The 17,573-nt window shown below is 31.1% G+C and overlaps 1 non-coding gene across 1 annotated transcript; it reads left to right on the top strand.

Moving 5' to 3' along the window:
* Positions 1-10,397: 10,397 nt before the first annotated feature.
* LOC112528859 lies at positions 10,398-10,504 on the top strand. Its single transcript, XR_003070877.1, has one exon. It is a non-coding gene; the product is annotated as a small nucleolar RNA R71 (small nucleolar RNA).
* The last annotated feature ends 7,069 nt before the right edge of the window (positions 10,505-17,573 follow it).

Genomic DNA, 17,573 nt, shown 5'->3' on the forward strand with positions numbered 1-17,573 from the left:
AAACCAAATATAAATTACTTCGTTATTGTACATAAATTAAATTATAAAAAAATTTGAATTAAAAAATTACACAAAAAATGAGGATTTTCAAATAGTTAATTTGATATTAATATCGATATATTTTTGTCAAATTTTTATGATATTTTCAAACATATATTTTATTCAAAAATAAAAACATCATCTTTTTCTCAAAATCACATAAAGCTATATTATAACATCGACTGAGATAAAGAATAAAATGAAATATTAAAATCACGATGTATCTCGCTGCATTGCACGAATACGCTTCTAATAAATTATAATATTAACACCTATCGGTAAACACTTATTAAGTAAACATTTAATTATTGTTTGAACAAGTCATCCCACAAAGCTACTATTGACTTTAGTGATTTTTTCTTTATTAAATTTATTCTAGAGACGTAAACCAAACTGTAACGAGAACAAGAAAAACAATTTCTAAAATTAAAAAAATAATTATAATTATTATATATATAAAATTGGAAAAATGATTTTGACCGGCAGTTTTTGGGACTTGGCATTGAAAGTGGAAACATCTCCACTTCCAAATTGTCAAAATTGAAATATTAATTAGGATTTTTTTAAATACAACTATCAAAATATATTTTAAATAAAATAACATTTTTTTTATTTACAGAAAAATTGCAAATTTGATACAAAACATGTCATTACCTATTTTATTACTATATTTTTGAAAAAATGTCGTATAAACCTATCTTTTTATAGGACAATTGTTTTTATAAGACATTTTTTCAAATAATGTCATCTATAATAGCTAATGAGACGGTTTTTTTTATTAAAACTGTCATATAAAACTTTTTAAGACGTCCAAAAACGTTTTATAGACTTATTATAACGTTTTTAGATAGGACTATGTATTTTTTAATCTTGTAAATTGAATCATATAAAACAATCTAATAGTACGTCTTAAATTTGGTGAGTGGTGACGTCTTATAAACTTAATTTTATTATAGTGTAACGACCAATAAACCAATTTTAAAATATTAAAATAATAATAATAATAATATTAATAATATAAGTCAAATATTAAAATATTTTTGGTGATTTAATTTAAAGTATAAAATAAAAGGTTTATGTACAAATACCAAATGTTAGTGAGCTGCCTTGGGTTGACTTCCTTTTGCAACCATGTGTTTATGTTTGATTTTGTATTTGACTGATTACTATTATAATTAGTTGTTAACTAATGCTACTTTACACCAATACAAAATATAATTGAGTTTTTCTTAACTGTGGATATTCGGATCAACTTGTATGTATTACGAATGGTCACATGAAACCTTTTATATAACAGTTAACACAATTTCAGGTGATGTTATTCTTTATGCTAATATGGGGGTGTTTGAGATTGCTTATAAAAACAAATTATTGAGTGTTTAGATAAACAACTTATACCGATGTCAAACCGATAATAAAGAGTTTTTGAAAAAGTTAAATCTTTCTGACTTGTAATAAGTTGATAAGTGATTTTATAAAAAAAAACATAAGTTGTTTCAAATAAGCTATCCCAAACACCCCCTAAGCTAACTTATTTTTGAGTTTATTGAAAATATCTCATTTCGTAAGCCATAAATTAGATTATCAGCTAAGTTTTTTAAAATCTGTTTTAGATTGTTTTTTAATAAATCTCTCCGAGTGTTTTTCCAATTTTTTTCCCAATTATGTTTCTTATGTTAAAATTAAGTATGTGATTTTCCTTATTTTACATTGTAATCTAATTAATCTGCTAATTGCTACTAAACGTAAATAGTTTATCTGCAAACAATTGGTTTATCAGAAACAATCATTTTTTCAAACAACTAACTTATCAATTAATTTGAAAATACAGCTTTACGTATAAAAAAAACTTTCTTCCATTAATACAAACCAAGAAATCATTTTTATTTTTATTTTTTATTTTTATCATACATGATTTATAAATAAAAAATTAATTAAAATAGTTATTTTTATCGGTTGGTTTCACCTCTTAATTAACCACTTCTTTATAAGGTTTACCAAAATAGTCCTAGATCTACAATTTTTTTTTTGTAGACATGGGTGAAAAATGTAAAATTATTTTTCGAATCTAGGTGAGAAATATAATTTTTTTTGCGGATCTGAGTGGAAAATGTAATTTTTTTGTAGACAGAGGTGGAAAGTGTAGATTTTTTTATCTTTTAGCTGGGTCTGTAATTATGAAGCTGGATTTTGCGAATCTATGACTATTTTAGTAAACTTAAAGAGAAAATAAGTAAGAGTTCGAAACAAACCTCAAACCACGTTATTTGTACAAACTTCATTCAATCAATCATAATTTTTCATTTTGTTCGTTTTTTTTTGTAATTATGAGAGGTTGATTAATCATTTTTATTGTGGAGGGTGTTAATCATGAATATGATCATCTTCATTATATTTTTTTTAGAGAATTACATGAAACAATTTCATTAAAATTTCGTAAGTAGTATATGAAACAATTTAATAACCATATATGAAGCAACTTCATCAAAAAAAAAATTTATATAAAACAATTTCATAAGATTAAACAATTTCATGAAAAAATTTCCTAAGATTAAACAATGAAATCGATGGATGAGGGTGGTTTGCACGGTTTATACAAATTGAATGATTTGCATTTGATCGCTCATCTCTCTCYCTCTCCCTCTCTCTCTCTCTCTCTCTATCTATATATATATATATATATATACATATATAATGGTGGTTCAAACGAGAACACCTCCATTTTACGAGAACGTGAGAACACCTCCATTTTACGAGAATGCGAGAACACCCTTATCACATGTGATAATACGCGTGAGAGGACCCTGTGATGTGCGGACGACGTGTTCAACGACTTAGCCCGCGCCAAAAGTTGTCTGCGTCTATGATTTAACATCATATGTGATGGTCTTGATGAATTATAGTATCATATCAACAACACACTTATCACATATGATAATACATATAAGGGGCCTTAGTGGTGTAAGGGGGACTTGGCCCGCAACCAAGACCGCATTGAAAATAGTCTGCGTCTCTGATTTAGTATCACATGTGTATCATATGTGATAAAATAATAGTATCACATGTGATTGTCTATAGTAAAAGAGCATTCTTGCGTTCTTGTAAAATGAAGTTGTTTTCGTTTGAATCCTTCCATCCATATATATATACATACATACATACATATATATTCAAACCTATAGAATGAAAGAAGAGTGGCTTGGTTTACTTGAATTGACTAGTGCTTTTCTTAAACGTTTTTGGTTTAAAAAGCATATCCACCTTTTTATCTTGTACAATATTTTACACACAAAGTTTTACATGTTGGTGAATACAAAATTGTATTCTTCCCTCAATGAATATTTCAAATAAACCAAATTCAATATCTGTTCATTTTCAACATTTTAACTTCATCAATTCATATATTATATGCAAGTTGTTACAAATTACACATATTTTTCATTACAACAAAATCGGGTTTATGGACACTCCAAATTTCTAAATGTTTTAATAGACCTCTTTATAAGACAAAAGAAATGTCCACTTACCCATGATTTTAAATATTTGGTTGGAGAGACCTCCATCATACTATACAAATCTACATGCTTTGAATTTGACTGAACTGGCTCAGCTCCATCTGAATAGACAAATAATTTACTTAGTTAATCTTAATTAACTTTCAAAATCAACCATCTCAACTTTTGTAATCATAAGCTGTTGTTTAAGCTAATTTAAAAACTTATATTTGAATAAGCATAAGTTAACTTATTGAAAGTCTGAAACGTAATTTTACAATAAGCTACAAGAGTTTTTTTTTTTTTTTTTACCACTGTCTTCTAATTATTCACGTGATTATATTAATTACTATTAACTTTTAAGTTTTAGGTGTTGTTTGTTTACCTCTTAACAGTTTCATTAACAGACAACATCTGATTTGTTAAGAGATGAATCTTGTTTGGCAAAAAAAAAAGTCTGGTTCTTAATGGTTCTAAAACTCTCTTAATGATTTTGTATCATGGACCTCCCTTAACCATTCAGCGCCATAATTTTGTTGTAAATAATTAGTAAATAATTATATTTCATTTTGCACTATATCATGAGAACATCTTAATCATTCTAACCATCTAATCATTCTGCACCAAACCATTCAGCAACTGCCAAATATCAACTTCCGTATTTTTTTTTTTTTGTTAAATGTTGTCATGATGCAAAATTGACTATTGTTTAGAATATTTTTGTTTTCAATGTGCTTGATTAAAGGAAATTATTTTTTAATAAAAATTTGAAAAGAAATATATTGAATAAATAGTTGGTATTTTTGCATCACAGTTTGGATATGTTGCTTACGATTAGAAGTCATTTTCATGTTATATGCTTATCATATACATTCTTATTGACCGACTATCAACCAATAAAAACAACTTTTTTTTTTCAAACGTTTTTTTATTTAAATGTACAACGAAGTTACTATAACAAAATCAGAAGCCATATTATCGATGTTGTGATCTTCATAGTTACGGAGCATGTATCGTACGATATCTTGAGCATCATTAAAAACATGTTACAGAAGTTTAAAAAACGGAAAGAGAAAAACTCTAATACGGAACAAGATAGGATGAAATACCGAACTTGTAATAACGAGATGAGGAGAAACATATTTAGGTATGTCGGTAAAAAGGAAAATAGAATTGTAGAGGTTCCGAAGATGGAGTTTGATACTTAAAACTTTTGGAGTATGACAACAAAAGAGAGGAAAAGGGGAATGTAACGACGCGGTTTTCAAAATTTACCTTAAAAGCAGGACACCTGTAATCTGATAAAGATCAAATAATATAATATTCCTAGAATCACTTGTAACACCCTAAAATTTGGAAATAACGACTAATTTAAAATTTTCAATAAAAACATCAAATACATGATAAATTCTTTTTTATAAATCAATAATTGATTTCCTTCAAAATTAAATCTAGATTTAATATCAACAATTAATGAATCAAACCTTACATAAAGTGTAGGTTAAAGTCGGGTGTTACTAAAACCCAAGAACAGTCGCTGTCCCCGAAGGCGGAAGTCGTCACTGGTAAGCTAATCTCCTTCTTGTGCCTCTAACGAACACTCATTTCATCACAATGTCGCTAGAACTATTCCCAAACAAGGACCTGATGCATATGCCGACAAATGAAAATGGTTAGGCTGAACGCGTAGTGAGTTTAAATAGTTTTCATTTTAAATATAAAATGGTAAAAATGAAAAGATGTTATTTAAATCACAATTTCCAAAATGAAATGCATTTAGTATAAAAGCAACAACCTTTCCAAAACCCATCATTTTCGTGATGAAAACTCATTTATCAAAACACCCATTTATCATGAACCCAAAGCTCAGTATTCACATAAAACGTGAATGAGATTAAATGTTCAAATAATAAAAACGTACATAAAACTATATTATGCAAAACACCCAAATCATGAATAAGTTCCAAGATTCCAAAACAATAAATTATAGGTACACTCCATACCCAAGACAACACCAAAAACATGGATATACTTTATCTATAAGTAATACCTTTCAGTGACTATGGAGACCCATATCAATCGAATGTGACGAACATAAAAGTAAGCCACATGTCACTGCTAATGAGCCGACTACGAATCAATGGTCATCAAGTTCAATCACTCACAATCTATACCTTGCACTGGGACCCTCGATGATCTGAGATATGCTCGTTTGCTAGAAATTACACCATATGGCCAATGAAAGATGTTCGACTTCAAGAGCCCGTACCATAATGCTCCTAATGACCTAATGCCTATTTCTAGGTACAATATGGGAATAGACATCCCATTAAAACGACTCAAAAATTGCACCATATGGCTAATGACAGATGTTTGACTTCAAGAACCTGCACCATAATGCCCCAGATGACTTAATGCGTGTTCCTGGCCACAACACGGGAACAACCATCCCATGTTAAACCAATAAAGACCGACTCCTATGCCTATGGATCAATTACATTACAATCTAAATTTACATGACACAAAATGAATGACAACACATTTAAAGCATGTAACATTTCAAATAAATATGTCATAATTGCATATAACTCCAAATGTTTGACGTATGCCAAAATAAACCGGATAAAAGTCCCCAAGACTCATCTGATTAAAAACCAAGCCAAAATATCAACAACTCAAATGACTATTCAATAAAAGTCATCATAAGCGGTAAAACGTATTTAACCAACGTTTATACGAATACATGCTCTAAAAGTATGATTAACTCAAAAACCCATCATTAACATTTTTTTAAATGAAACCATATTATTTATATCTCGAAAATACTATATAACGCTATAATGTGTAATTTTCAAATGGTTTATAAAACTCAAGGCACCAAGAGTGCATTAATGCCAAACAATCTACATTTATGTAATAAATAATCAAAATGACAAAGATTATTACCAAAGTGTCCAAAAACCCCAAGTATAGGTATCTCACGAGATTATAAAATCAAATATACCAAATGTGCAAAACTCACCAAATAACCCACACATTTGATAAATATGAAGTAAAATACATTAATACTTCAAAACGGATATTTTTGACAAGTACAAAGTTTCATAAAGAACTTGAACTCACCTTGCTAGATTAAGTTAAACCTAGATTCCAAACCCAAGCTCTAGCTTCCCAAATATGAGGATTTGAGATCTCCAAGCAAGATCCTTCTAGGAAAACTCTTTAAAACCACCAAACAAGCTAGAAGATACAAAATATTAACGCAAACTCCAAATCTACCAAAATCATCGAAACATTTCATAAAAGAAAACCAATTTTAAAACAACACTCAAGGATGCACAATGGTGTTTTTCTTTGGCTATTATTAATTAATTGATGGAGATGTGACTTTGAATTTGAGTCATAGTATTACTTCAAGATGAATACGAATTGATATGGATCATGTGTTTGCATCATGAAGTGGATGATTGGTCCCCTCTCGCCCTTCTTTTGGAACGCATTGGTTCATATTTATCTTGGAAAATCCAATTAATTATTTTCGTTATATTTTTTAGAATTACAAAAATAAGAAGCATCGGACCATGCAAATAAATATTGAAGTAAAGAGTTTCAAAGGGGCATCAAACTTTGCAACGTCTTATCGAAAAACCACTTAATTTATATTTGTTTAGTAGTAAAAAAAATACTTTGAATAAACATGAACAACTTTTTTCATTGTCTTCTTCATCGACAATGGTGTTCTCTACGTAGAAGTCACCGATGCGCCAATGATTGAGCCACTGTGAACCTGTGATAATGAGACATCCCATACTCCACCTTTGCATATAACATGTACTTCATATAAAAGAAATAGAGATTACACCTAATAGCTCCCACTAGTACAATAAAACTTATGTTACAGAAAATTACAACTCAAAAATTCCAAAACTATTGTTCTTGTACTATCACATGTATCTTCAAAATACATCAATGAACAAATTGATCTTCAAAAACAACAAATAAGCATATAAGAAAAATAATTATATTTTCCCTTTCCCTTACTATCCCGAGACCCTGCTGATCATGCAATGCATATTTTAAAACACAAAATGAGGGTTATACCAGAAGGTCGAATGAGATAACCCTTTCTTTGCAATTACAGGGTGAAGATCACCAAAATCGGTTAAAATCATATTTGTAATCAAGCAAAATACATAACAACTTGCTATAAATCCTAAATCAAATAAGTCGTTCCAAAAAAGATTTATAATATCTTCCTTACTATATGTAATGCAAGATTCTCAACTCCTCGCAACACACTATGCAAGACCATCCAGAACCCCTCTGTCCCATAAGGACCACCCTCCTCAGGTTTAACAGCCAGAGCAGTCATATTAATCAATAAGTTGATCAAAATCAATTTCCAAATATAATGCAAAGCCTAATCAAAAGCTCTCTGGACGACCAAAGCCTCTGATCCTACTAATCAGAACCTCTGGTCCTAAACTTCCAACTCAACCAGAAGTTCAAGACAAATTAGAGCTTCTCTGGACCACTTTTAATCAAATCAAACACATTTTAAGATAGCCGATTTGAAAGCATTGGCCTGATAAGAAACAAGTCACAAAATGCCCCAGCCAACCAGAGGCCCTCTAGACGGCCAGAGCCTTTGGTTCGCATAACCAGAGATGATATATTTTAAAATAAACTTTATAAAGAATTTAATATATGACGAGAGGCCCTCTGGTTCACTTGCCAAATAACTTAGAGGAAAACCACCTAGAGTCAAGCCAACCAGAAGCCCTCTGGATAAACAAGGCCCCTCTGGTTGAACTATGTTCTGACTTCTAAGTGTTTATTATGAAATTGAAGTTTTGAAAATAGTTTAGAACACAAAGCTCGAACATAAAATTCAAATGCCAAATCCAAGGATTTTGCATAGCATATGCCAAGTTTCTGGCTCAAGATAAATTGAATATTTTGAAAGGACCAAAATTCCACATACAACTAGAGGCCCTCTAGTTTCATGCAAAGACCAACCAGAGCCTCTGTCCTCAAACACTTCTTTTTATCACACTCATAGGATGTGATAACCTAAGTTCTCATATCACACTTATATGATAACATAAGATTAACACGTCACAAGAATGTGGGATAAACCTATGATCAAAAGATCATCACTTCCATAAAAATAGATTATGCGACCCTTATCACCAATGTACGCATATCCTGATTGTGCCATCCTTGTTTCAAATGTATGCATCTCCTGATTGTGCCATCCTTATTACCAATGTACACATCTCCTTGTTGTGCCACCGTTATTACAACACATCATGATATAATCATGACCCAAATCCTCCTTTTTTTTTCTTTGCCAACACTGGTAACCAAACCGTTTCAAAACAGAAACTCATATAAGAACCTTAAAGTCCTTATACCAAATCCATCATTAACCTCAAACAACTTTTTATCAACTTCCCAAATATGAACCAGGAGGTTCATTAATTTGACATCAAATAAACAAGTCATTAATTTGAGCATGGGATGGTGAAACTTCCCGGGTCTTTTAACTTGGGAGGGATTTTGCAAGTAAGGAGCACATTACATTCCTTTGTCAAAGATACAGTTGCAAATTCACTTAGTCTTCTTTTTTTTGTGCTAAGAATGTCCTTCAAAAATTTAACATAACTAAGAATTTGCTCGAGAGCTTCTACCAAAGGTATGTTAATGTAGAGTTGCTTAAAGATGTCCAAGAACTTCTTAAATTGTACATCCATGTTTTTGGTTTTCATTCTACCTGGAAAAGGTAAACTTCTTAGATCTAAGTCTATTGGACTAGTCTTAGTCTGTTATGGAGTGTGCACTTTCTGCCCACTATGGGTAGTCTGAGCTGGAGCCTGGGCAGTGTTGGAATTGGAGCAAAGATGCTGTTTTCTGGACAGAAACCGGATTATGTGTTACCTCAGTTGGAGAAACATAATCAGAAATTTCGATTTCTCATAAGAATATGAATTATTTTCTTGACAGATTGGTGAGTTAGATGCTTCCTATGTGTTACTAGATTATCCCAAGTTTTCATCACTTCTTATAGTTACAGCCTTGACATGTTCCTTAGGTGTTTTCGTGTCACTAGGCAAAGTTCCTTGAAGTCTACTCTTGAGATCAGCGGCAAATTGGCCGAGTTGGGTCTCAAAACTTCTCAAAGTGGCATTGGTTTAGTTTATAAAACCTTTGAGTAAAGATTCGATTGAACCATTACTTTTCAATGGACTTTGTTGTCTAGGTGCATGTGATTGTGAGGATTACCTACTTTGGTACATGTGATAACCCACCTTGATGGAATCCTAGGGGATTTGGAGGTAAATTTTGGACTTGGATTGCCCCAAGGGTTGAAGTCTATGATTTCCTGCCCATGAGAATTTTGGGTGATTTCTCCAATTTGGATGATATGTGGATAAAATGGGCTATTTCTATCATGATTCCCAACATTATTTACCGAGACGGGATTTTCGAGGCAAAATTCATTAGAATGACCCTTACCGCAAAAGACACAAGATTCGGTCATAGATCGATTGGACATGATGGATTGAACTTGATTCTTTTCCCCATTTAAGTTTAAATTGTTTTTAACCAAATTAGTTAAATCTACAATATGAGCATTTAAAAAACATATAGCATCAAGTTCATGAATGCCTGATGCAGATTTAGAAACAATAGCATGAGAGTTGGACCATTTAGTATTATTATTAGAAATTAGTTCCAAAAAGTCATACCCTTCGTTATAGGTTTTAGCAGTGAAAGCGCTACTGGCCGTTGCGTCAAGAATAATTTTTTGCGGCACTAGAAAGTCCATTATAAAATGTTTTCAAATGAATACAATGAGGGATTCCGTGGTGAAGACATTTCCGTAGAAGGTCCTTGAATCTCTCCCATGCGTCTGATACCACTTCATCGTCTTCTTGATGAAACGTCATCATTTCATTTTTAATTTTCTGCCAAATCATTCCAAGTGAGGATCGAGTTTGGTGGTTGAGAATTTAGCCATGCTCTAGCTTTATCCTTTAATGTGTAAAGAAAAAGTGTCAAACGTAAGGCTTCTTGTGTGACTCTTGGAATTTTAAAATGATTTGTCATTTCTATAAAAGATTTTAAATGAGAGTGCGTATCTTCCGATGATAATCCCCCAAACTAACACATTGAGGATATCATTTGAAACATTACCGGTTTTGGTTCAAAAGATGTTGCTGTCATTTCAGGTCTACCTATTTCCACAGCCAATTGACCGAATTCGGGAGTTGCGTAGTCCCGTATGCCTCTATTTTTGTTATCGACAATTTTAACGTGGCTTCCCGAGGATGTAGATTATCCGCCATGGTATGGTTTAAAGTGGGATTTTGTCGATTATTTCTACCTCTTCTACATCTCCTAATGGTTTTTTCTAACTAAAGATCAAGAGGTAAAAGTTCACCGTGTTGTATCCGTAGCATACAACACGGAAAATGCAATTGAAACAAATGACCAAGGCTCTAATGAAAATCAATATCTCAGGATAAAAATCGTGCCAATCCCCGACATCGGGGCCAAAAACTTGACAGCTTGGAATCGTAAGTGTTCAGACAGTGGGAACAAAGTCCCCATAGTGGCGGTGCAAGTGCATGCTGACACTATGATCGCTTCAAGTAATAAAGTGGTATAGTACCAAAATCGTTTCCACAAGGATTAGACTACTGAGTATCCAAAGAGTTTCATGAACTTCTTGAGCATGTTTTGTTTTGTGAACAAAAGTTTGATTTTGTTGGTAAAAAGCTTTGAAATAAACCTTTTCAAATTAAGAGATGGGTATGGGTGTAAGTTTTCCTTAAGAAGATTGTAGGAACAAGATAGTGAGAAACTCATGGACTTCTATAAAAACTTCAATCTCTCAAAAGTGAATTTTCATATATTGTGCTCACGGAGTGCTCCCAAAGTTCCCACTGTCATCAATTTTAGTTTGCCGAATTAGCTAAGTGATAAAAATATATTTAGTTCCACTAGCCTGAAGATTTATACTCAAATCTCTTTGTACTGTAAATCTTGACCAATATTTGAACCTTAGCTAAAAACATGCAAAATCCATATCTTTACGTGATTATCAAAGACTCTCTCAAATCTTTGTGCATTACTTAAGTCGTATTTCGAATTCGTCCATCTCTAGATCAAAGATCTAATATTAACACTTTAAAGTGATCGACTTATTTGCGTTGAGTTTAAGTCCCGATTTTAACTGGCCAAGCTTAAGATTAATACTAATGGCAACACCCAAGTGTGCCTACTAGCCTTAAGTTTGACTCACACCCACACCCAAAAGGGGTGATTAGCTCATAATAAAATTATAGAACATAGAAGAAGAAGAGAAATGCATAAGAAATACTTGAATTGAAATTTAGTAAAACTGTTTCCCTCAGGGGGCATACAGTGGACAAAAACATAGCTTAAAATTAAATACGAGACAAGAAGTAAATACATGAAATTAAACTCGAACTACTACTCCAGATCTTCAGTTGAGAGTAAATGCTCCAAGAGATGTGTCTTCCAAATGAGAGTAAATGCTTCAACTTATAGGAGAAAAAGGAGAGATGGACATCCCTTTTATCCAAACGAAGAAAGCATCCTTCCAACTTTTGGGCAATGACTTCATTTCACTTCTTGCAAGATCTTCTGGCATTGTCACCTTTTTTGAAAGGATGAAAAATGTAGAGACAATCTTTCCCTTGATTTAAGGGAAAAAACACTTTAAGTCAATTTTTAAACAAAATGACCCATCCCTTTAGATTTTGTGAAATTTCCAGAATGGACTGCGGATTTAATTCTTTTAAATACCCAGAAAAAAAAAGATTTAATCTTATCCACATCTTCCTTGAAGAAATTATCACAACGGGCAGAAAGTGGGCAGGCTGTGGGCATTGTTCAGCAATGACGGTTTTTCAGAATAAAATCAAATTCTTTATCTTTCATCATCCCTTAAAAACATTTTACACCAAAAATACAAGATAGAGGCAAAATAGGTACATAAAACACATAAAAATAGGAGTATTGAACAACAAATAACTCTCAAAATTGAGAGTTATCAATATTGCAATGATAGAAAAAAAGAACAATAAAATTAGATCGTTTTTAATATAATTAATTGTTTAATTTAAACAAATTAAATTATAAAATCATATCTTATGTTATTCGCTCTAAATAAAATAAGATATAGTTTTATGATTTGATTTGTTTAAATAAAAAATTTTATTACATTAAAACAATAAAACCATATCTTTTTCCACCATTGTAATAAAACAATGAAATTAAATCCTATTTAATATAATTAATTTTTAATTTTTTTTTAAACAAATCAAATCATACAATAATATCTTATTTTATTTATTTTGATAGTGTATATATATATATATATATGTGTGTGTGTGTGTGTGTAAAAATGCTAAAATGGTCCTTGATTTAACGAACTTAACAGAGACGTTAATCAAAGAAACCAAGACCAAGACAAATTGAATACCACTAAGACCAAAATCACAATAAACATACCATACAAACCCTAATAAAAGATAATATCAAAACAGAGGGATCAAATTTACAATTCATTCTTAATTAAATAATCCACAAACGTTAGATATTTTATTACTCGACTTCAATGCAATACCAACACTTTAGTGGTCAATTATCGAGCATGATGGATTTTAATTTCTTGTAAACCTATATCAATAATATATATGAAACAAAGTCAAGATTTTGCATGTAATAAAAAATAGTCATTAAATTCTAAAAATAATGTGATTTTACGGATAATATTCATATCAAATAAATAATACTTCTAGGAAAAAGAATCCAAGATAAACAACACAAATGGATTATAATATATATATATATATATATATATATATATATATATATATATGTGTGTGTNATATATATATATATATATATATATATATATATATATATATGTGTGTGTATGTATGGAGGGTTTCTTCAAAATATAATATATATATATATATATATACATACTTGGGATCACGTAATACCAACCAGTTTTTGTGAGACCCATGAGACAAACTTTTTACACTTGAAACTTCACAGCAAAATGCTGTGAAGGTAACCTTCACAGTGTTTTTGCTGTGAATGTTCGACTTTTTTAAACCTTCAAAGTGTTTTTGCTGTGAAGTTTCAAGTGTAAAAATATGGTCTCACAGATCTCATGAAAACAACTTGGTCTCACGTGAACCCAACACTCTCTCTCTATATATATATATAAACATAAGGAGGGGATGATTAAGAAATTGGAATAATCAAAGAAGCCCTAGCCAAAGATTTTCACAAAAAATGTTGATAAAAAATTACCAACTACCATAGTATCAAATTTGACCACTACATACAACCCCCCCTAAACTTAATTAGGGTAGGAGTAGGGGTAGGGGTAGGGGTAGGGTTTGTCACAAATCCAACAAAAAAAAAAACCATGTCCCAATCAAGGTGACTACCAATTGAAATTAATGTGTAATTAGCCATCACCATCACCGACACGTAATCAAAACCATAACCATAACCATAACCAAAAAACCCCCCACATGTTATGATGGCTTGAGAATATGGATTATAGTTCCTTTTGTTGGCACTAGCAAAACACATTTGAATCGATAATAAACAAAAAGATTTTCTTTAAAAATATTTATCATATCTTATTATGTGTTTTTATGATTTATTGGACAATGAGAAACTTGATTTTAGAAATTTTAAATAAGTTTTAATCATTTAAACGAACTCAATTAAACACACATTAGCATCTAAATTTCACACACTGTAGCGAAACACCTACAGGCTGAGGCTACAGATACATTTTCTTCAAACACTGCTCCGTATGAAATTCTCCATAATTGTTTTTATTTTTTGGTTTTCAATGACACTTTCTTAAGTATATCTCTTAATACAAAAAATAAAGTTCTGAATTAAACAAAATATTCGAATTCAAAACTTTTGTTTTAAGCTCATACGAGTTTTTTTTTTGATTAACATGGATATCCAACCTGCTATGCGAGCCGACTAATCCCAAGACGACTACCTGCTTTGTAGATAGCCCGAAGTCACCGTATTTGAACTTCCGTGGCCACAAGGGGATTTTTATTCCTTCTTGGATTTGAACCTGTGACCTCCTGATACATTTGACCTTTGGAGCCAAGCTCAAAACAATCAAGCACCACCCTTGTGGTTAGCTCATACGAGTTTTAACAACCCAATCAAACACAAGTGCGTAATCAATGGTTTTCTTTTAAAAGATTGAGAACCCGTATGAGAAATTTTATTCTCTATTTTTTTTTTTTATATTTTTGATGTAATGATAAATTAATATATAAAACTTAGGAGGTATTTGGAATTGCTTATAAAAACAACTTATTGACTTATTCCAGTGTGACACCGGTAATAAGAACTTTTGAATGTTTTGATAAACAACTTATACCGGTGCCAAAACCGGTAATAAGGAGTTTTTTAAGAAGTTAAAGCCTCTGACTTATAATAAGTTGATAAGTGCTTTTGTAGAAAATCATAAGTTGTTTCAAATACCTCATTAGATTCAAAACTTGTATATTAATTTAAGCAAGTTGTACTTAAATCCTATGTTTTGTTGATTAACTAACTAAATAATCAATTGTTAGATGGAATTAATGAATTTAATATGTTCCAAGCCACTAAAAATTCTTTCTTCATTGACCGTACAACCTTATCTTCAATAATTGACTTTCGCTTTCATTTACTAAAAGGGAGTAATCTCTCACACGCTAACCACACTCGCAATTGTCCAACAAAGATGCCACCACCTACAACACAAGGGACAAATAACAAATTTGAGTTTATGTGGTCAAACAGGTTTTACAATTTGAAAATATGTTTCAATGTTCAATTATTGACAACATATGCTTTTAAGTTGTGTTCCTCCTCAAAAAAGCCCTCCCTATCTAAATGTTAGAAACTAAGAGGTCGTTTACTAAATACTTACCTGGGTAATTAGCGCTTACTAAGTCACATTATCTTACCGGATGAATATGACAAAAGACCAAAAATCTTATCCGCTAAGAGCAAAGGCAAGGACCGAAAGTCTTACCACGGTTAAAGCTTACCATGTAAATTATTACATACAGTGTCGTTTTGGTGGACTCGAATCTTACCCAATAAGTAATGATAGTGTTGAATTTTACCATTAAACGCTTACAGGGTAAGTGTTTAGGTAAACGGCCCCTAAGACAATGGAAGGAGAAAGAGTGAAGCAAAATAATGATTAGGACGTGAATTATCACCGTCCTTAGATATTATTAGCCCCACTATGAAGCTTGTTTGGGTTTAAGGCTAATACATCCCCAAGATTACCTAATGAAGTAGATATGTTCAACAACAAAACGTATCTCCAATGAACATTTCTACATCATATGTATGAAGAGAAGAAGACAATTAAGACAGATTTAAACGATGAGAGAATACACACACACATATATGTGTGTATATATAGAGGTTTGTGTCTATAACTATGTTGGATAAGGAAAACTGATTTAAATTCTATCCAAATCAAAGACCAAGAAAAAAAACTTGTCAAAAAATGGCCAAAAGTTCGTCTAACAGTAAGTAAGTAAGGCGACTTTTCTAGCGGGTTAAGTCGCACAGAATGTCACAGAAACTATGTTCCAAAAACCCACACGACTTTTATGACGATCTAAGTCACACGAAAACTTGCACCATACACTGTTTCCAAACATAAAATTACGATTTTTCTAGAACTCAAACATGCGCAATGTACTAGTGCTATATTTTAACTATTTAATATATGTGGAAAATTTACACAACTAGACTAAATCTTCCTTAGCTCATCTAATCCTTAAACAATCTGATAAGATATTTGGAGCTTATAAACTAAAAAAAGATTAGACCACTCTTTCTATTTAAAACAAGTGATGTGTCTTAATGTTCATCATGGTTTATAATGGTTATGAACTGTTATTGTATTACAGTTATGAATGATTATGAACTATATTTGTATTATCATTATGAATTTCTTTAATGGTTATGAAAATTTTTGAATGATTAAAAACTGTTCTTGAATAATAGGTATGAACTTTTTATGTATGGTTAAGTAATTAATTGATTCTACTGCACTTTCTTTTTATAATTTTTTTTTGGAAATTCTTAAGAGTATGTTCAATTGTTATGTATTTATGAAATAAAATTGCAATATATTTATTTACATCAATTAATAAATTGATTATGTATTTATGACATGATATATATTTACTTTCCTATATTGAAGATGGTTGCCTAAATCCTCCATTGCTCACCCCAGATTTCCCCCCAATCATGCTCTTAATTGGGCATCAATTTCCATGAATGCCACCTTTTAAACCTCAACCCTTCATCATATTCATCCACTTTTCAGATTGATTTGTATTGATTATAATGTTGAGAGAGTTTGTATTTGAAAATGCCTATATATCGATAGCTTACAAATACAAGTAAGATTCCATTCTCCTTTCTATGTTAAACAAAATCTCATTACCGTCAGAAGGATGCGCATATATCATATATTTTTTAATGATGTCATAAAATATGAATGTTCATTATTCTTTTTCTTTCAAAACAAAGGATCACTGAATAGGAAAAGTTCAGTGATAGTTTTAAGTTTCTTTTAAAACAAAAGATCACTGAATGGGAAAAGAGTTTAGTGATAGTTTTAAGTTTCAAGAAAAGAAAAATATAACTTAAGAGTAAGATATATTAACTGAAGATTTCAGTAATAGATTAGAAACACTAAATCATTTCACCTCTAAAGCATTTTAATTATTTAATAAGAAAAGTGTTCAGTGATAGTTTTTAGTTTTGAGAAATAGAAGAGATAAGTAGACATACCTTAGAGAGAGATACATTTACTCATGAATTCAGTGATAGATTAGAAACATTGAATCATTTCACTGAGTATTTCTTAGAGCTGAAGGAATTGATCTTCAACGTTTAGCGTTCCAAGTAGGCTGATTAAAATATTGA

Source organism: Cynara cardunculus, assembly GCF_001531365.2.
Source record: "Cynara cardunculus var. scolymus isolate 2C chromosome LG 15, CcrdV1, whole genome shotgun sequence".
NCBI lineage: Eukaryota > Viridiplantae > Streptophyta > Magnoliopsida > Asterales > Asteraceae > Cynara > Cynara cardunculus.